General features: G+C 42.1%; 1 protein-coding gene and 1 non-coding gene across 2 annotated transcripts in view; both read left to right on the top strand.

Annotated features, from left to right (window-relative positions):
* PTBP3 (polypyrimidine tract binding protein 3) overlaps positions 1–21,037 on the top strand; it is a 95,158-nt gene that overhangs the window by 2,864 nt on the left and 71,257 nt on the right. The window lies entirely within an intron of this gene.
* LOC126030614 (small nucleolar RNA SNORA5) lies at positions 6,960–7,093 on the top strand. Its single transcript, XR_007503146.1, has one exon. It is a non-coding gene; the product is annotated as a small nucleolar RNA SNORA5 (small nucleolar RNA).

Below are 21,037 nucleotides of genomic sequence, written 5' to 3'. Positions count from 1 at the left end.
TTTGGGAGGGCCACACCCTGAGACACTTGTGTTACTCCTGGCTCTGCGTTCAGAAATCACTCCTCGGAAATCACTCCTCGCAGATTTGGGGGAACCATATGGTATTGTTGGGGCGGTGAAGTCAGGCTAGCCGCATGTGAGATAAATGCCCTGCTTGCTGTGCTATCATTCTGGCCCCAGATTTTTTTTTTTTTTTTTTTTTTAAGAAATGACTGGGATAAGGGCCAGAGAGATAGCATGGAGGGTAAGGTGTTTGCCTTCCATGCAGAAGGATGATGGTTCAAATCCTGACATTCCATATGGTCCTCGAGCCTGTCTGGAGCCATTTCTGAGCTTAGAGCCAGGAGTAACCTTTGAGCCCTGCTGGGTCTGAGTGCTGCTGGGTGTGACCCAAAAACCAAAAAAAAAAAAAAAAAAAAAAAAAAAGAATTGACTGGGATATAAGTTTTTGTTAATTAATGATTTAGGCTTAAATAATGATTTAGGCTTTGCAAATAAAACTTTCTTCCCTGTTCTTGGGAGGGAAAATTGAAAATATTCTTTTTTTTGGGGGGGGGGGTTTGGGACCACACCTGGTGATGCTCAGGGGTTACTCTTGGCTCTATGCTCAGAAATAGCTCCTGGCAGGCAAGGGGGACCATATGGGACACCAGGATTCGAACCAACCACCTTTGGTCCTGGATCGGCTACTTGCAAGGCAAACGCCGCTGTGCTATCCCTCCGGGCCCGGAAAATTGAAAATATTCTTAAATTTGAAACTCATTTTAGAGAAAGGCAACAATTCTTTTAGAGATTAAATGATTAAGAATGAGAGCTGAAATTTTAAGTTTCTTCGCTGTTGTTTTCCCAGTGACAGGTACATTTTTTTCTTTTTCTTTATTTATCTTCATTTTATTTTATTGAATCCTTCATTGTTGAAGTTAAGTTATACAATGAATCAGGGCCTTTCCAAACACTATATCAACCTTCCAAGTCCACCAGTGGCCTCATAGTGCATCCTATATCAGCACCCTTTGCCCCTTGGCTTGCCAGTATAACTGATTCAGGTACTTATTTTAATAAGCTCTTAAGAAGTTCTTGACTTATAAGTAAATGCCAAATTGTTACACAGATTGAGAAATTACATTGGAACCCTAGTTTTCTCATTTTGCTAATATGTCTTCAACTAGATACATACTATGGTGAAAGAATTAAATTAATTTTCAGATTGACTTTTAAATTATTTTTATTATAATTTGGATAACAGTAATATTGAAGTTTATCATATTAATATACAAAGTTACTGCACTGACCACCACCAAAGTGCTCATGACATTTCACCATCATGAAGACAAGCAAACATTTCTGGGCAATATAGAGTCACTCAATTTTTATTTATTTATTTATTTATTTAGTTTGCTTTTTGGACCACACCCTATGAGGCTCAGGGGGTTACTCCTGACTATTCGCTCAGAAATTGCTCCTGGCTTGGGACCATATGGGATGCCTGGGATTGAACTGCAGTCTGTCCTAGGTTAGCGCATGCAAGGCCAATGCCCTACTACTTCCGCTGCTTTGGCCCTGAGTCACACTATTTTTGAGATTACTTACATGTGATTGTATACTTTGGATGCAGGGTTTTTAGTTTTTGAACTTTACCTAAATTAGAATAAAAAAAATTTGGTACTTATCACGATATATTTGTTCCTTTCACATTTTAAAATATATTTTGATAAACAGTACCCCAGTACTCATTTTTTTTTTTTTTTTTTGGTGGTGGTGGGGTCCACACCCTGCAGCGCTCACTCCTGGCTCTGCTCAGAAATCGCTCCTGGTAGGCTCTGGGGATCTACGGGATGTTGGGATTTGAGCCACTGTTCTTCAGCATGCAAGGCAAACTTCCTACCTTCAGGCTATCTCTCGCACCTCTCTTTTTGTGTTTGTTTGGTTTTTTTCCCCCAGTACTCTTATCATTGATCTCCAACTTATATTTTAATTACTTTCTCGATTATTTTATACTTACAAGTATATCTTATATTTCTTGTATTTAAAATATACTTTTGATTTCAACAGCTTGTTTTAATGATTTATTTTAAATTTTTTTGGTTATTTTTCTATTTTATTTTATTTTATTTATTTTTTTATTTTTTTATTTTTTTTTGGTTTTTGGGCCACACCTGGTAACGCTCAGGGGTTACTCCTGGCTATGCGCTCAGAAGTCGCTCCTGGCTTGGGGGACCATATGGGACGCCGGGGGATCGAACCGTGGTCCGTCCAAGGCTAGCGCAGGCAAGGCAGGCACCTTACCTCTTGCGCCACCGCCCGGCCCTATTTTTCTATTTTAAATGATCAGATGAGTATAAGAACAACTATAATTTTTTTAAGGACTGCAATAGACTTCTAATAATTATACTTGTCTTTTTAGAGAAAGAACATCTGTATCTAAATTAATCTTGAAGGTCAGTTTTTCTATTTGTTCAATCGGGAGTTAGCAAACTAAGCCAGTGGACCATATTTAACTTACTATCTGGTTTTGTAAATACTTTTATTGGATCATAGCCATGCTCATTGTTTCCATCTAGCCTCCATACTGTCATGATAAAGTAGAAGAATTGGGTGGTTGTAATAATAGAGATCTGATGACCAGAAAGTATAAAATATTTACTTTATGGCCCTTTACTGAAAAAAATCTGTTGACTATTATGAACTTTTTTTTTTGTATTTTGATTTTGGGCCACTCCCAGTGATGCTCAGGGGTTACTCCTAGCTATGCGCTCAGAAATCGCTTCTGGCTTGGGAGACCATATGGGACGCCGGGGATCAAACCACAGTTCATCCTAGGCTAGGGAGGGCAAGGCCTTACTGCTTGTGCCACTGCTCTGGCCCCCTTTTCTTTCTTTTTTTTTTTTTTTTTTGGACTATTGCGAATTTAACACATGAAAGGCCTTAGCTGATATGCCAGGTTACAAAGTAATTAAGTTTGACAATATATCTCCTTTGTTTTTTATTTGCCAATCAGATCAGTTGATTTTTTTTTTTTGTTTTTGTTTTTGGGCCACACCCGGCAGTGCTCAGGGGTTACTCCTGGCTGTCTGCTCAGAAATAGCTCCTGGCAGCCATGGGGGGCCATATGGGACACCAGGATTCGAACCAACCACCTTAGGTCCTGGATCGGCTGCTTGCAAGGCGTTTAACACCTCTGTGCTATCTCTCTGGGCCCAGATCAATTGATTTTTATTCCAGAAGTTCTCTGCCACATTTTTCTAGACTCAGTTTAGAGGACCCAGTTTTGATTTTTGTCATCAAAGACTAATTTTCCAGGGCTGCAGAGAGAGTACAGCAGGTAAGATGCTTGCCTTGTATACATCCTACCTGGTTAAATCCCCAGACCAGCTTTTTTGTTTTTTTATTTTGGGGCCACACCCAGGAGTGCTCAGAAATCACTCCTGGAGGTGCACCGGGTCTGCGGTGCTAGGCATCAAACCTGGGTCAGCCATGTGCAAGGCAAATAAATGACTTTAGTCACTGTACTATTGCTCCCTCCCATTGAACATTGATTTTTTTTTTTAATTTTCTTTTGAGAGGCCACACCCAGTGATGCTCAGGTTTACTCCTGGCTCTGCACTCAGAAATCGCTCCTGGCTTGGGGAACCATATGGGACACTGGGGAATTGAACTGGTCTGTCCTAGGCTAGCGCTTGCCTTACCTCTAGCGCCACTACTCCGGCCCCTGAACATTGATTTTTAATGTTATTTGATGTCTGTAATGTTATTTGTAACATTTAATTTTGTTTGTTTTTTGTTTTGGGGTCACACCTAGTAGTGATCAGGGACTACTCCTGGCTTTGTGCTCAAAAAGTACTCCTAGCCCTGTTTTGAATACAGGCAGGGGATGGGAAGGGGGGGCATTGGGTGGGGGGAATGTTACACTGGTGAAGGGGGGGTGTTCTGTTTGTGACTGTAACCCAACTATAATCATGTTACTTAAATAAAAAATATATTAAAAAAAATAAAGTACTCCTGGCATGCTCAGGGGACCATATGGGATGTGATAATTGAATCCAGGTTAGCCGTGTGGAAGACAAATACCCTACCCACTGTGCTATTGTTCCAGCCCCATGATGTCTGCTTTCTTAGCAAAATAATTTTAAATTTATCCATATTGTGTGCACAAATCAGTAATTTTTACTGTTTTTTTTCCCCAGAGTATTCTGTTATTGCTATACCACAGTATTAAAATTCCTCTATTGATGGATTTTTGAGATTTTAAAAATTGGGTTATTGGGGGCCAGAGAGATAACATGGAGGAATAACATGGAGCCTACCAGGAGCGATTTCTGAGCGTAGAGCTAGAGTAACCCCTGAGTGCTGACGGGTGTGACCCAAAAACCAAGGAAAAAAAAAAACAAAACAAAAACGACTTGGGGTATTATGAATAATTCTACTATAAACATCTGCGTATGTTTTAGGGTAGATGTTTGTTCCAGCCTACCTCAAGTTTATGAGTAGGATTTAGTTATGTATATGTTTAACTTTGTACTAAACTGTCAAACTGCTTTGTAGAATGCTGTACCACTTTACACTTTGGCATTCACTTTTTTTTTTTTTTTTGGTTTTTGGGTCACACCTGGCAACGCTTAGGGGCTACTTCTGGCTCTAATGCTCAGAAATTGCCCCCAGCAGGGCTGGGCAGTGGCACTAGAGGTAAGGTGCCTGCCTTGCCTGCGCTAGCCTAGGACGGACCGTGGTTCGATCTCCCGGTGTCCCATATGGTCCCCCAAGCCAGGAGCGACTTCTGAGCGCATAGCCAAAAGCCAAAAAAAAAAAAAAAGAAATTGCCCCCAGCAGGTTCAGGGAACCATATGAGATGCTGGGATTCGAACCACTGTCCTTCATGCAAGGCAAACGTCTTACCTCTATGCTATCTCTCCAGCCCCTGGCATTCAATTTTAACTATTATTCCATGTGTGTAACTCTAGAATCTCAGTTTAATTTGCCTTGACTTGATAATTCATAGTTGTTCAGACACTTGCATTGCTTATTTACTATTCACTACCCCTCTTGGCTTTTGTGCCACACCTGGCAGTACACAGGATTTATTCCTACCTCTGTACTGTGTAGTGTTAGCAGCTGAACCTCGTTCAGCCACATGCCCTACATGTTGTATTGTGGTTCTGATCTCTATTCACTTATCTTTTTGTTAGAAGGAAATGTAAGTTTAGAATTAATTGCTGCTGTTTCACTTCTGTAACCATGCTTTGCTTTAAACATAAGAATCGCCATGACAGGCTTCAGATATGTGGTGGAAGGGTCTAGGTCAGAATAACCAGTTCCAGGAACTTTGAGGGCATGTACCATGACAGTTAGATTAACTAGCGACACCCAACAGGGGCCTGTCGGCAATAAACCTTATGTAACTGCACGCCAAGGTTGCAGGCGCCCTCAACTACTTCATCCAATCAGTTTAAACGTGGCTGTCGCAACATGTACTAAGAACAGATAGTTTTGCCCCTAGACCAGGGGTATCAAACTCGCAGCCCACAGGCCACAACAGCCCTCCGGACAACATTTTGTGGCCCTGCCCTAGAGGAATCTTTTGTTTTGTTTTAGTTGTTGGGGTCACACCCCCCAATGTTCAAGGCTTACTACTGACTTTGCACTCAAGGATCACCCGGACTTTGCCTCCTGCAGCCCCCAGGTAAATTGAGTTTGAGACCCCTGCTAGACTGAAGCCCCAGCAACCCTACAAAAGGGCTTGTAAATCCCATTTGGGTCATCACCACCCGGGAGAGATGTGGCCTCAGCATGTAATAAACTCCCCTGCATTTATATTACTGATTCATCTCTAGCTGTCTGTGGGTCAGATCTCCAGCTTGGAGCTAACATTTTGTTAACTCTTTCACCTATTTTGTTTGAGGGCCACATCCAGGGTTGCTTAATGATTACTCCAGGCTTGGTGCTCAGGAATCAATCCTGATGAGGCCTCAGGATGATAGGTGGTGTTGGGAATTGAACTTGGGTCTGCCGTGTGCGAGGCAAGTGCCCTTCCCTCTTAGAGTACTGTTACTCTGGCCCAATTCTTCTTCTTCTTCTTCTTCTTTTTGTGTTTTTTGGGGTCACACCCGGCAGCACTAGGGTTACTCCTGGCTCTACGCTCAGAAATCGCTCCTGGCAGACTCGGGGGACCCTATGGGTTGCTGGGATTCGAACCACTGACCTTCTGCATGCAAGGCAAATGCCTTACTTCCATGCTATCTCTTTGGCCCCCCAATTCTTCTTCTAAAGTGAGTTGTTTAGTACATAATATATAGGTATTTTTATCCACTTTTCATGAAACCGGAGTTTTGTATTGGTATATATAGACTATTTACACACACTTCAAGAGATAACTAATTGAATTAAAGTTTACTACTCTTCATTCCCCTTTGCTTTTTTCTTCCTTTCACTTTTTGTCTTTTTGATTTTTTGTTTTGTTTTGTTTTTGAGTCACACCCGGCAGCGCTCAGGGGTTACTCCTGGCTCTAGGCTCAGAAATCGCTCCTGGCAGGCTCAGGGGACCATATGGGATGCCGGGATTTTAACCACTATCTTTCTACATGCAAGGCAAATGCCCTGCCTCCTTGATATCTCTCCAGGCCCGATTGATTGATTGGTTGGTTTCTAGGTCACACCTGGTAGTGCTCAGGGTTATTCCTGGCACTGCATTCAGAAATTGCCCCTGGCAATTCTGATGCCAGGATTCGAACCGCCTTCCTTCTGCATGAAAGGCAAAACGCCTTACCTCCATGCTATCTCTCCAGCCCTTACTTCATTTTTTAATACTACATTGTTAAAATTCTATTTGTTGTTCATGTGTGTAGAAAAATGAATACATATATATATATTTATAATGTTAACTATTTTAGGCATTCATTGGAATCATGACTGCAGAAAATCCTCTTCTGATAGTGTGCAGAGTATTTTGTTCTTAGAAGCAAGTTAGCAGCTGTGTCAAATTCAGTGCCTGCTCAACCCATGGCAGACACTGGCCCAAAAGGCTGCGACAGCAATATGTGACTCATGGGCCCTGATCCTCTAACCTGGGTCTCAGGGATAAATTTGGTTACAGACACTAATAAAATCAGGCAAAAAAAAAAAATCCTAAGAGTAGCCTATAGTTCAAGGAAGGAAGTATTAATAACTCTTGGGCTTGACTATCTGAGAAGTTTTCTCACCATACTAGAAGAAAAATTGTGCGATTGAGTTAAAACACATTTAGCTTTAGCAGTTCTACTTTACTGTTTAGCAATGTATGAGTTACTGTTATTACAAATGGTAACCAACACTTAGGTCATTAGAGTTGAGATTTTTTTCAGTGTAATTATTATTATTATTTTGGTGAAGGCGGGAAGGGAGGAAAAAAGGAAGAAAGAGGGGTAGGGTGAAAAATAAGAAAAAGCGAGACTGGGGCCGGGCGGTGGCGCTGAAGGTAAGGTGCCTGCCTTGCCTGCGCTAGCCTTGGACGGACCGCGGTTCGATCCCCCGGTGTCCCATATGGTCCCCCAAGCCAGGAGCAACTTCTGAGCACATAGCCAGGAGTAACCCCTGAGCATTACCGGGTGTGGCCCAAACCCCCCCCCCAAAAAAAAAAAAAAAAAGAAAAAGAAAAAGCGAGACTGAGGCGCTGCCACATCTTCTCGTGGGAAAAGAAGGGAGGGAGGATAGTTAATTAATGCTGTAAGTTTCCTTCAAATTCAACTTTAGGTGCATCCCAAAGATTTTATTTTCACTTTCATTCAGTTAAGCCCATTAAAGCAGAGGAAATACTGAATAACCTAGATAAAATACACATATTCCTTGAAAGGCAATCTTTTTTTGGGGGGAGGGTAACACCAGGCAGCACTCAGGGGTTACTCCTGGCTCTACACTCAGAAATAGCTCCTGGCAGGCTTGGGGGACCATATGGGATGCCGGGATTTGAACCACCGTACTTCTGTGTTTAATACAAACGCCTTGCCTTACTGCTGTGCTATCTCTCCGGCCCTGAAAGGCAATCTTTTAAGATGGTTAAAACTGAACCAAGTTGTAAAGTGTTCCTTTCTCCCCCTTATTTTCTTTTGGTTTTTCTTTTGGGGGGGCCACACCTAGTTCGGGTTACTCCTGGCTTTGCACTCAGAAATCGCTTCTGGTTCAGGGGACCATATGGGATGCTGGGGATTGAACCCTCTTCTGTCCTGGGTCAGCCACATGCAAGGAAAACACCCTACCACTGAGCTACCATTCCGGCTCCTGAGCCTGCCGGGGTTGATTTCTGAGCGTAGAGCCAGGAGAAGCCCCTGAGTACTGCCAGGTGTGACCCAAAAACAAACAAACAAAAAAAAAGTTAGTGCAATACTGGTATTGTATTCCTTTCTTGGTTTTTTTTTTTTTTTTTTTTTTTGGTTTTTGGTTTTTGGGCCACACCCGGCAGTGCTCAGGGGTTACTCCTGGCTATCTGCTCAGAAATAGCTCCTGGCAGGCACGGGGGACCATATGGGACACCGGGATTCGAACCAACCACCTTTGGTCCTGGATTGGCTGCTTGCAAGGCAAACACCGCTGTGCTATCTCTCTCCGGGCCCATATTCCTTTATTTATTTATTTATTTATTTATTTTGGTTTTTGGGCCACACTCGGCGATGCTCAGGGGTTACTCCTGGCTGTCTGCTCAGAAATAGCTCCTGGCAGGCACGGGGACCATATGGGACACCGGGATTCGAACCAACCACCTTTGGTCCTGGATCGGCTGCTTGCAAGGCAAACGCCGCTGTGCTATCTCTCCGGGCCCCCATATTCCTTTCTTAAGTATTTAATAGATTCATTAGTATGACTATCTGCAGATACAAAATTCTTTAGGGGAAATTTTATTTCTCTACTTTTTTTTTTGTTTGTTTGTTTTTGTTTTTTCCGGCCACACCCGATTGATGCTCAGGGATTACTCCTGGCTAAGCTCTCAGAAATTGACCCTGGCTTAGGGGGGACCATATAGGACTCCTGGGTATCGAATCGAGGTCCTTCCTTGACTAGCGCTTGCATGGCAGACCTTACCTCTAGCACCACCTCACCGGCCCCTATTTATTTACTTTTAAACTTTTATTTATTGATTAAATTGATTGACTTGGTTGTTAGGCCACACCCAATGGATTACTCCTGATAAATTTATTTTGTTTTCATCATTTGAAAGATTTGTCTGCTATATATGCTGTTATTTTGCTTTGCCTTTCTTTTTTTGTTCTATTGGTCATACTTTGTGTGGCTTAAGGGACCATATGTGGAGCCAGAGATTGAATCCAAGATGGTTTAATGCAAAGCAAGTACGTGCCCTGCCTGGTGTACACTCTGGCCTTTTTTTTTTTTTTCTTATCATTAGCACTTATGTATTGTATATTTTTTGTATTCCTTATATGTCAGTCAGAATTTAAAATTTAGCATGGGGGCCAGAGAGATAGCCTGGAGGTAAGGCGTTTGCCTTTCATGCAGAAGGTCATTGGTTCGAATCCTGGCATCCCATATGGTCCCCTAAGCCTTCTAGGAGTGATTTCTGAGTGTGGAGCCAGGAGTAACCCCTGAGCACTGCTGCATGTGACCCAAAAACCAAAAAAGAAATTTGATTTTAGCATGTCCTAAAATAATTTTTATTTTTAATCTGATGATCAAAAAATTCTATTCTGCACTGTCTGTGGAGTTTGCACATTCTTACCATGTCTATGTGAATTTTTTCTTGGTACTCCAGTTTCCTCCCAAATTCCAAAGATGTTCGTGTTAAGTTAATTGACATTGCCTCAAGATGAGTGTGTGGGTGTGTGGGAGCATACATCTTAATCCAGTGCTGGTTTGAACCCACCTGCGCCCTCAAGTTGCCATGTCAGCCTGTTTGCCCATGAACCTGAAGTAGAACAAGTGTATTAGAAACAAATGAATGAATATAAATTATCGGGGTGGTGAGGTGGTGCTAGAGGTAAGGTGTCTGCCTTGCAAGCGCTAACCAAGGAAGGACCACAGTTCGATCCCCCAGAATCCCATATGGTCCCCCCAAGCCAGGGGCAATTTCTGAGCACTTAGCCAGGAGTAACCCCTGAGCATCAAATGTGTGTGGCCCCAACCTCCCCCAAAAAAGAACCCCCCAAAAACCCCAAAATTATCATTTAATATTAGGAATGTTGGGATCTGTTTGGTTTTTTGTTTTGGGGTCTCCTGGAGGTGCTCAGGGGTTACTCCTGGCAGGTTTACAGGATCAAATGGGACACCAGGGATTGAATCCAGGTAATCTGCATGCAAGGCAAGCACTCTACCTATTTTATTCTCCAACCCAATAATGAGATTTTTATTTAGAAGTTGAGTGATGTTTTTATTTTAATTAAACTTAGTAAGTTAATTTTTTAAAATATGTTGTTTCAAATTTTATTTTTATTTAAGAAGTTATTAAAATAATCATTATTTACCATAGTTGTTAATTATCTAGTTGTTTCAGGCATACATTGTCCAAACACAAATCTCACCACCAATGTAGCCTTCACTCCACCAAGTTCCCTTCCACCACCCATTCTGTCCCCTAGGTAGACACATACATTTATTTTATATTTTCATGGTGGAGGGCTTTGGGCCACACCCTTCAAATCTAAAGATTCCTCCTGCCTCTGAACTCAGGAATTAACCTGAATGGCTTGGGGGGACCACATGGGACGCCAAGGATTGAACCTGAGTCAGTTGTGTGCAAAGCAAACACCTTGCCCACTGTACTATTGTTCAGCACCAAATTTATTTTCACGTTGTTTGCTCCAATAAAATGACAAAAGGAATTGTTAGAAAAATAAATCTGCGGCTGGAGAGATAGCACAGTGGTAAGGCGTTTGCCTTGTATATATGCAGAAGGACGATGGTTCAAATCCCAGCATTCCATAAGGTCCCCCTGAGCCTGCTGGCGGCGATTTCTGAGCTTAGAGCCAGGAATAACCCCTGAGCGCTGCCGGGTGTGACCCAAAAACCAAAAAAAAAAAAAAAATCTATAAATGTCAGTAGGGGTTAACTCTTAATTAGACTTTGAGAAAATTGGTTTGTTATATGCTTGCAGTTACTAAGAATCCGTCAATAAGATTAAATGAGTATTTCACTAAGAACAGATTGGCAGGGGTAGTGGAAAGTGATAATATGAGGAGTAAGGCACTTACTTTGCATGTGGCCTTCCCGGGTTCAAGTGCATCTGTTCAGTGCATCCCTCCAAGTGCAAAGCCAGTTTTAAACAAGCCCTTAGCACCACAAAATGTAACATAGGTGGTGGAGCAACAGATAAGTGGATAAGGTAATTGTCTTACTTGTGGCTCATTCAGGCTAAATCCTTGACACCACTATGATCCCCTGAGCACAACTGTGTATGGCCCAAAAAAACCAGAAAGGAAAATAAAGACAGATGAGATACAAGTAAGAAGATGGTAGACTTGAAATCTACTTAAATCATGAGGTACCCAAGACAGCCCTGCATTTCCTGCTTTCTCTACTCAGTGTGTTAAATTAGATTTGCCATGTTGTGGACATATATACATATCTTGCCATCAACCGCATAGAATGGTATATCCTTAATTTCTTCAGTTATACCTTGATAGGATTCCAGTCTGTGAATGACTCTTAAAAATCAAAGAACCTAACTAAATCATGCCCAGATTCTTTACTTGGAAATTTAGTTAGAAAATTAGATTTTTTGGGGCCGGAGAGATAGCATGGAGCTAAGGCGTTTGCCTTTCATGCAGAAGGTCATTGGTTCTAATCCCGGCGTCCCATATGGTCTCCTGTGCTTGCCAGGAGCAATTTCTGAGCATGGAGCCAGGAGTAACCCCTGAGCACTGCCGGGTGAGACCCAAAATTCAAAAAAAAAAAAAATTAGGTTTTTGGGGGTCGGAGAGATAACATGAGGTAAGGCGTTTGCCTTTCATGCAGAAGGACAGTGGTTTGAATCCCAGCATCCCATATGGTCCCCTGTGCCTGCGAGGGGTGATTTCTGAGCATAGAGCCAGGAGTAACCCCTGAGCGCTGCCAGGTGTGACCTAAAAACCAAAAAAGAAAAAAAAAGAAAATTAGATTTTTTGAGGGGGCCAGAGAGATAGCATGGAGGTAGGGCGATTCCCTTGCATGCAGAAGGACGATGGTTCAAATTCCGTCATCCCATATCGTCCCCCATGCCTGCCAGGAGTGATTTCTGAGTTTAGACCCAAAAACAAAAAAAGAAAAGTAAATTTTTGTATTTTTTGTATCATCTAATGGCTTAGATTTTTAAATTTGAGTCCTTCTTTTCCTAAAAATTTATAATATATGTGTAAGAAAAAAATCTGATGAGGTTTTATATCCCTGTGAATATTTTTAGGAAAGAAGGAATATAATTTGGGGAGAGGAGTTTGGCCACACCTGTTTGTGTTCAGGTCTTATTCCTGTCTACTCATAGATCACTCCTGACAGAGCTTAGGGAACCATACGTTGTGATAGAGATAGAACCCATGTCATCTGTGTGCCAGGCAGAAACAATTCTTTTTTTTTTTTTTTTTTGGATTTTGGGTCACACCTGGCAAGCGCTCAGGGGTTACTCCTGGCTCTATGCTCAGAAATTGCCCCTGGCAGGCTCAGGGGACCATATGGGTTGCCAGGCCGTCCTCCAGCCTCTCTCTGGCCCCCAGAAACAATTTTTAACTCAACTTACCATGTCAAATGATGTTTTGCTTTTAGACCACACCCAACCTTGCTCATGGGTTACTCCTTGTCTTGCACTCAGGAATTACTCCTGGGGGACCACATGGGATGCTGGTGATCTAACCCAACTCATGTGTGCAAGGCAAGTACCCTAACCACTGTGCTTTATCTCTAGTCCCTCAAATGATATTTTAAAACATGGAATAAAGTACTTTTTTGAGGGAGAGTACTAATTCTAAGAAGAACGTGGGAAGAGAGAAAGGAAGCAGGGAAGGAAAGAAGAGAAAAAAGCAAAAAGGCATTCGAGTCCTGACTAGGTCCACATGCACTCACAGGGCAGAATACTGTAAGAGATTACTCACCTAGAGTTGGGAAGCCGGCAACTCTACAGTGAGCAGGATATACCCAAGTGGTTCATTTTGATGCTATAATTATGAGTATTTTCAGATACTCATGGACCCAGAAATTTTATCTTCTGTTCCTGGTACTTAAGTAATTATTTAAGGATCTGTTTAGTAAAATTATATAGGACAAACACAACAGAAGTTTGCTAAAAAGTTGAGTCAAATCAGAAGAAAAGAGTAAGGAAGGCTCAGATTAATTTCTAAAGAAGTGAACTGCTTCCTTAGTAGTTACAGGTTTGAAGCAGGGAAGAAAAATGGGTACTTGATAGAATAAGTGCTACAGTAAAGAACTGCAAAAATGTTGATACAATAAAGTATGAAGAATACAGTTAAAAATAACATGGAGATATGGTGAACGAGCTTAGAGGGCTAGAGCACATGGTGTTGTATTTAAGAGGCCCAGGTTTGGTCCCTGGCATTGTTACCTTGAACACCAGGCCGGAAGTAACCTCTGACCCCTCCCTGTTGGTGTTACCCCAAGTCAAGAAAAGCAAAAGTAAAATGAAATCCTGTTTTATTGTGAACCAACTTAGAAGTTGGCCTTGGAACCTGAGAGATAATTTAGCCCTATGGCACTTGCCATGCACATGTCTGATCTAGATTTGATCCCTAGCACCAAATATGATCCCCTGAGCTAACATTTGCCTCCATCCCCCAAATTATGGCCTGATATAAAGCTATTAGCAATATAGTAAAGAATTCATTTGGCCATGATTCTAGTAATAGATTCTTTTCACACTGTCCTAAGATTTGGACATTATAGTACAGAGTTAAATATAATTAGTTTTTCGTGAACAATATTTATGTAGTCATAAAAATGTAAATGCTATTTATTGATTTTCCATTTTGAGCCAAGCTCTGGACAAGAATGAGGTTGACAAAGTTCCAAAATGTTTTTGCAGGACAGAATGTAGCAACCATCGCAATTTTTTTTAAAAAGCAAAGTTAGAGACAAAAGAGAACAGATTGGGGACTAGAGCCACAGTACAGAAGACAGATGATTGTCTTGCCAGGCGGTTGACCGGATTAGCCAGTTCAATCCTCAGTACTCCATATTGTCCCTTGAGTTCCATCAGAAGTGACTCCTGAACTCAGAGGCAGGATTAAGCCTTGATAACCTTTGGGCCTGGTCCAAAAAACAAACCAAAGAGAGTGAATAGATTACTAATTCTAGTAGGTGAATCTTTAAAAATAGGGAATCAAAGATAATATCAAATTGACAAAATAAGTTAAAATTATGTGTATAATTCAGAGATAAAAGAAGTTATAGCAAAGATTTCAAACATTAAGTGGACAAAAGAAAGGGAGCATAAAAATAATTATTTTCATGTTAGAGGTCAGTCTTTTTGAAATGGTAATTTAAAATGAGAGCAGGGTTAAAAGACAACCAGAAGAATTACTATAAGCTATTTAAAGATTTGGATGAGGTAGAGAAATTTACTTTTATTTATTTATTTATTTATTTGTTTGTTTGTTTGTTTGTGGTTTTTGTGTCACACCTGGCAGTGCTCAGGGGTTACTCCTGGCTCCATGCTCAGAAATTTCTCCTGACATGCTCCGGGGACCACATGGGACGCACATTCGAACCAATGACCTTCTGCATGAAAGGCAAGCGCCTTACCTCCATGCTGTTTCTCCGGCCCCATTATTTTCTGTTTTTGGGTCATACTGGGAGCGCTCAGGGGTTACTCCTGGCTCTATGCTCAGAGGACCACATGGGATGCCAGGATTTGAACCACCGACCTTCTGTATGCAAGGCAAACACCTTACCTCCATGCTATCTCTCCGGCCCCAAGAGAAATTTATTTTTACTTTATAAAATTATTTGTAATATTTAATTACAGTATACATGTTTTGGTTTGGTTTGGGGCCACATCTGGTGGGCTTGAAAGACCACTGACTGGGATTGAACCTTAGCTGCATACAGGACAAGTGCCTTACTTACTGTACTATGTACTAGTGCTCCCTCCCCCCAAATGAGTTAGAACAATAGGTAGGGAAGGGTTAGGGAAGCTTTCTTTTAAAATTATTAACTTATATTAGGGGTTAAAGCGATAGCACAGCACGTAGGGTGTTTGCCTTGCATGCGGCTGACCTGGATTCAATTCCCTGCATATATGGTCCCCTGAGCCTGCCAGGAATGATTTCTTGTGCAGGGCCAGAAGTAACTCCTGAGCAGGGTGTGGTCCCAAATAAATAAAATAATTAGCTATTAGGCCAGGAAAAGTGTACAGTGGGTAAGGCACTTTCCCTGTCTGTAATTATTGCATGTAATCTCTATTATACTCTGAAGATACATATATTTTCTGTGTTTCAGATGTGGAAACTGAGGTACTAAAAGATCAGATAACATGTTTATTGCATAATAATAGTTGAATCAATTTAAATAAAGAGATCTGATTCAGCATTATCTATCCCACTAAATCAACAATATATTATTAAAATATACTATTGAAAGAGGGACGGTCGGGGCCGGAGAGATAGCATGGAGGTAAGGCGTTTGCCTTTCATGCAGAAGGTCATCGGTTCAAATCCCGGCGTCCCATGTGGTCCCCCGTGCCTGCCAGGAGCAATTTCTGAGCATGGAGCCAGGAATAACCCCTGAGCACTGCCGAGTGTGACCCAAAAAACCACAAAAAAAAAAAAAAAAAAAAAAAAAAAAAAAAAAGAAAGAGGGACAGTCTTGGTCTTCGGTTTCCCCCCACTTTCAACTCTGTTGCTGATTAACTAGCAGGATAGTGACTGTGGATATAAAACCTTAATTTAAAGAAACTCATCTTGGAATTGCAAGAAATAATAAGATTTACTTTGACCACTTGATGTCCTGGGCATATAAGACTGCTATCCTTAAAGAGATTTTCTTGGGGCTGGAAATATAGCAGAGTGGTAAGGCGTTTGCCTTGCACACAGCCGATCCAGGATGGACTGTAGTTCGAATCCCAGCATCCCATATGGTCCCCTGAGCCTGCCATGATCGATTTCTGAGCACAGGGTCAGGAGTAACCCTTGAGCGCCACAGGTGTGATTCAAAAAAAAAAAAAAAAAAACAAAAAAAATTTTTTTTCTTGTAAAATTAACCTTTGGGAAGTCGAAAGGTCCCACTAGGTAGGGTTTGCACATGATTGATCTGAGTCCAATTCCGATCACCATAGATGGTCCTCTGATCACTGCCACATGTGCCCCTCACTCCAAAAAAACCAAAACAGCCTTTGGTAGCATTTTGGCTGGTAAATAGTTTCCCTACATTGAAAGCAACCTCTCCTTAAATGATTAAAGTGTGGCTAATTGTCTAGACTGTGTAAATGATAAGGTGTATGCTTTATGGATATCAGGAATTTTAGTGCATGCTAGGCAAAAAGGTGTCTGACAAGTGCCCAGCAAAATCCGTGGGTCTTGTACTTGAAGACAATATCACACATATGCTGCCTTCCAAATTTATCATGAAGGAATTAACTGTTTCTTATGTGACTTTCTTGTAGAGAGCATTATACATATGTTGTCACAGTTTATGACTGAAGAAACTGTTTCTTATGTGACAATACTAAGTGCGGTCTCTAAGAAGCTTACACTAAGTTTACTCCAGATTTCACCTCACTTCTTTTGCTTTTTGCTTTGTCTCCTCACTGTAATAGATCTTAGATCTTAGCTGTGCATACAACATAAGGCCAACTGCCAAGTTGTGGCAGTGATGTTTGATCTCTGGTCTGCAGACCAGTGCCAGGGGGGGAGGTAGGAAAGGGAGCATTGAGTGGAGTTCTGTAATTTGGGAGCAACACAAGCTGAGCCTTCCTTCTTGCAAAGGGAATATAACATTAACTAGTCTGTACTGTCACTGTAGTAGACAATAATGATTTAAAAAGCCTGGGATCATGGGACTAGAAAGATAGCATAGCAGATAAGGCACTTGCCTTGCAAGTGGCTAACCTGGGTTAGATCCCCAGCACTCCATATGGTCCCCTGAGCACTTCCAGGAGTGATTGATCGATCCCTGGATCTAGAGTTAGGATTAAGCTCTGGGCATCACTGAGGGTTGTTCCCCAACCCCAAATAAAGGCATGGAATATGATTGACTTGGGTTGTAGTGTGATTTATGTACATTACTTACTTAATTCATTTGTGCTTGCAAAATTATGTTAGTGTATCCATTTCTTTGTTATGAAAAATTTGAAAATTTATTAGGTTTTTATGATGTGTCAAAACAAAATTTTAATAATTGACTTAAAAACTTACAAATGTATATATTTTTAAAATTAAAGTGTCGGGCCCGGAGAGATAGCACAGTGGGCATTTGTCTTGCAAGCAGCCGATCCAGAACCTAAGGTGGTTGGTTCGAATCCTGGTGTCCCATATGGTCCCCTGTGCCTTCCAGGAGCGATTTCTGAGCAGATAGCCAGGAGTAACCCCTGAGCACCGCTGGGAGTGGCTCAACCCCCCCCCCCAAATAAATAAATAAATAAATAAATAAAGTGTCAAAATTGTATTACGGGCCCGGAGAGATAGCACAGCGGTGTTTGCCTTGCAAGCAGCCGATCCAGGACCAAAGGTGGTTGGTTCGAATCCCGGTGTCCCATATGGTCCCCTGTGCCTGCCAGGAGCTATTTCTGAGCAGACAGCCAGGAGCAACCCCTGAGCACTGCCGGGTGTGGCCCCCAAAAAATTGTATTACTACATCAGTGTAATACAACAATGTATTTACTGCTAAGGTAGTAAATTAAGGAGGACAGCTAACTGAACCAATATTTTATAACTTTTACCGTATATAGCTGTAGGTTTCAGAATTCAGGTGGTCATAAGATTCCACTGGTACGGGCCCGGAAAGATAGCACAGCGGCATTTGCCTTGCAAGCAGCTGATTCAGGACCAAAGGTGGTTGGTTCGAATCCCGGTGTCCCATATGGTATCCCCCGTGCCTGCCAGGAGCTATTTCTGAGCAGACAGCCAGGAGTAACCCCTGAGCACCGCTGGGTGTAATCCAAAAACCAAAAAAAAAAAAAAAAAAAAAAGATTCCACTGGTACACGTAGCATTTGTAAGCAGTTTGATGGCCAAAATTACTTTTTTACTACAACTATAGTGGAAGAACAGCTTTTAAAGGCCTGTGGTTTCAAAGTTAAGCACTAGTAATCCATTAGTTTTTTCTGAGGTAAGAAAGATAACTTGGGGCCGGAGAGATAGCACAGCCATGTTTGCCTTGCAAGCAGCCGATCCAGGACCTAAGGTGGTTGGTTCGAATCCCGGAGTCCCATGTGTTCCTCTGAGCACCGCCGGGTGTGACCCAAAAACCGAAAAGCAAAAAAAAAAAAAAAGAAAGAAAGAAAGATAACTTGAGGGGCAAGAGCGATAATATGCAGGTAGGGTGTTTGCCTTGCACACAGCTGAGTCAGGTTTTGTTTTTTTTTCCTTCGTTTTTTTTTTTTTTTTTTGGCCACACCCATTTGATGCTCAGGGGTTACTCCTGGCTAAGCGCTCAGAAATTGCCCCTGGCTTGGGGGGGACCATATGGGATGCTGGGGATCGAACCACAATCGCGGTCCTTCCTTGGTTACCGCTTGCAAGGCAGACACCTTTATCTCTAGTGCCACCTCACTGGCCCCCTGAATCAGGTTTAATCCCTGGCATCACATGTAGTCCCGCAAGCATTACCACTAGTAATTCCTGACTGCAGAGCCAGGTGTAACCGTGATGTGGCTCTCTACCGAATCATTTCTTGGTCTGGAGGCTATCTCTAGTCAGCATGGGGTTTGGGAGAGACCCCATGTGGAAGGCCTTCTCCCTAACTTGGGTGTGCTGGGAGCCTTGATAGGCGCCCAGCAGACCCCTCTTCTGCCCCCCGGTCTTCAGGCCCTCCCTCGGTGCCAGCCTAGGTGGCCAGACAAGGTGGGTGTTGGGTGGTCTCTCCTGGATGGGGTCCCAAGCTTTCCCCGCCCTTTCCCCAGCACTAAGGTGAGAAGGGCACAGGGTGGAGGGTGGGCAGACCCTGGCTTTCGGCTCTCTACCGAAATGGTGGGTCCTAACTTGGGGAGTGCTGAGATTTGCTCAGTTGCACTAAGATTGTCACTTTCAATTTCTTACCAGTCTATATGTTCAAAACCACGCAGGGGCTAATGCCCCCATGCTCACAATATATATTGAGTATTCCCTATCCTTAAGTTATGTTTTGTGTATGCAGTATGTCCATTTTGTTTTCTGCCCTTTCGCACACCCCAGAAAGCTCATTTTTACTCTTTAACTCTTCCCCCACCCCCAGCCATCTGTAACCCACATTACTCTTTTTAACTTCAGTACTGCACAATCCCAATCACAGACCAAAGCCGAGCATTGGATCTAACAAACCCAAACTTTTTCAAAAGACATAAAATGGACACGTATGTCTTTTGAATATTTTATGTGTTTTTCTTTTTCTTCTTTTTTTTTTTTTTTATGGTTTTTGGGCCACACCCGGTGATGCTCAGGGGTTACTCCTGGCTATGCGCTCAGAAGTCTATCCTGGCTTGGGGGACCATATGGGACGCTGGGGGATTGAACTGCGGTCCATCCTAGGCTAGCGCTGACAAGGCAGACACACCTTACCTCTAGCGCCACCACGCCGGCCCCTTATGTGTTTTTTCTCTGACAGCTATATGTCTTACTAAACATTCTCTTATATATAGTGATGATTCTAACCACTTTTTATCTTTTCTTCTCTTTGTGAGCTGTTCAATAAAGAATTTTGGTGAAAGATTCCTCCAGTTTAATGCTTGTGATTGTACCATGTCATGGGGATTGTTGGACTTGTTCCTATGGCCCCCATATGCGCTGATAACGCCACATGGCATTGTTCCTTGTTTGCATAGGCACATTAAAATGGGGAAATACTATACATACAAATAAGATCTTCTTATTTGTAGTGCAATGGGACCTTACACCCTGAACATTGACATAATGACCTGACACAGGCCTCAGAAGAATGGGCATTCTTCATTCACCCCTGAACCAGGGAAGCCATCTACGAAACATCCAAGTTTGTCTATACTATCACCTGGAAGCAATCCTCTACCAGGGAAGAACCTACCACTGCTCTGACATTGACCTGCTCAAAAGAGACTTCCCTTAACACTGAGAAGACTTAACAACGACCTGCTTACAGAACAGGGCTCTCTGCATTGCCCTTTAATTGTGAGGTGAAACTAGAGGATGCTCCACATCCTGACTTCAATGTAGAATATGCAGATTCCAGGATCTTTAATACAGAAACATGACACCAGCAACAGGGATTGTGTGAAAAATAAAAGTGTGTTGGCACTACAGACAATGTCTTGGATTGGACAAACTAGCTTGCCTGGAACCTAGAGTTGGTCTTATGCCAGGAAACTTCAGGGGTAGGGTCTCTTTGTATTTAGGCAAGGTTATTCCTTTCCATGTCCCTCATATTTTGGTGGGCCTATGCAAACAACAATTGCCACTCCAACACCGTTTTTACTGTGCTCCTTTGACTAATCCTTAAAAAAAACCCACTTAAAATTTTGAGGTTAACTTACACTAATATACATGTGCATGGAAATGTAAAAAAATACTATGCCTTTAATGTTTAAGGAGTTACATAAGTTTTATGGCTTCAGATTGCTTTGTGTGCTGCTAAGAAATATATATTACAATCTGGGGACTTGAGGTACAAAGTAATTGTACATGGGTTGTTTTATTTATCTTAATGTTATTTGGCTGAAAGTTCAGCAAGGGGACTTCTGAGAATTCTGTGTATGGGTGATTGTCCTTCCACTGTAACTTTACATTGTCCTCTTTCTTTGCATCTTTGTTCTCATAATTAAAAATAAATAATTAAAAAAACAAAGAGGTAACTTGAAAAAGACTGAGAACTTAAAATGTATAGACTAGGGGGGCCAGAGTGGTGGTGCTGTGGTAAGGCGTTTGCCTTGCACGTGGCTGACCTAGGACGACTAAGGTTTGAGCCCCCAGCGTCCCATA

This window comes from Suncus etruscus, chromosome 1 (genome assembly GCF_024139225.1).
Source record: "Suncus etruscus isolate mSunEtr1 chromosome 1, mSunEtr1.pri.cur, whole genome shotgun sequence".
Lineage (NCBI taxonomy): Eukaryota > Metazoa > Chordata > Mammalia > Eulipotyphla > Soricidae > Suncus > Suncus etruscus.
Note: the sequence above shows the minus strand (reverse complement) of the source record. Positions and strands in the feature narration are given on the sequence as shown.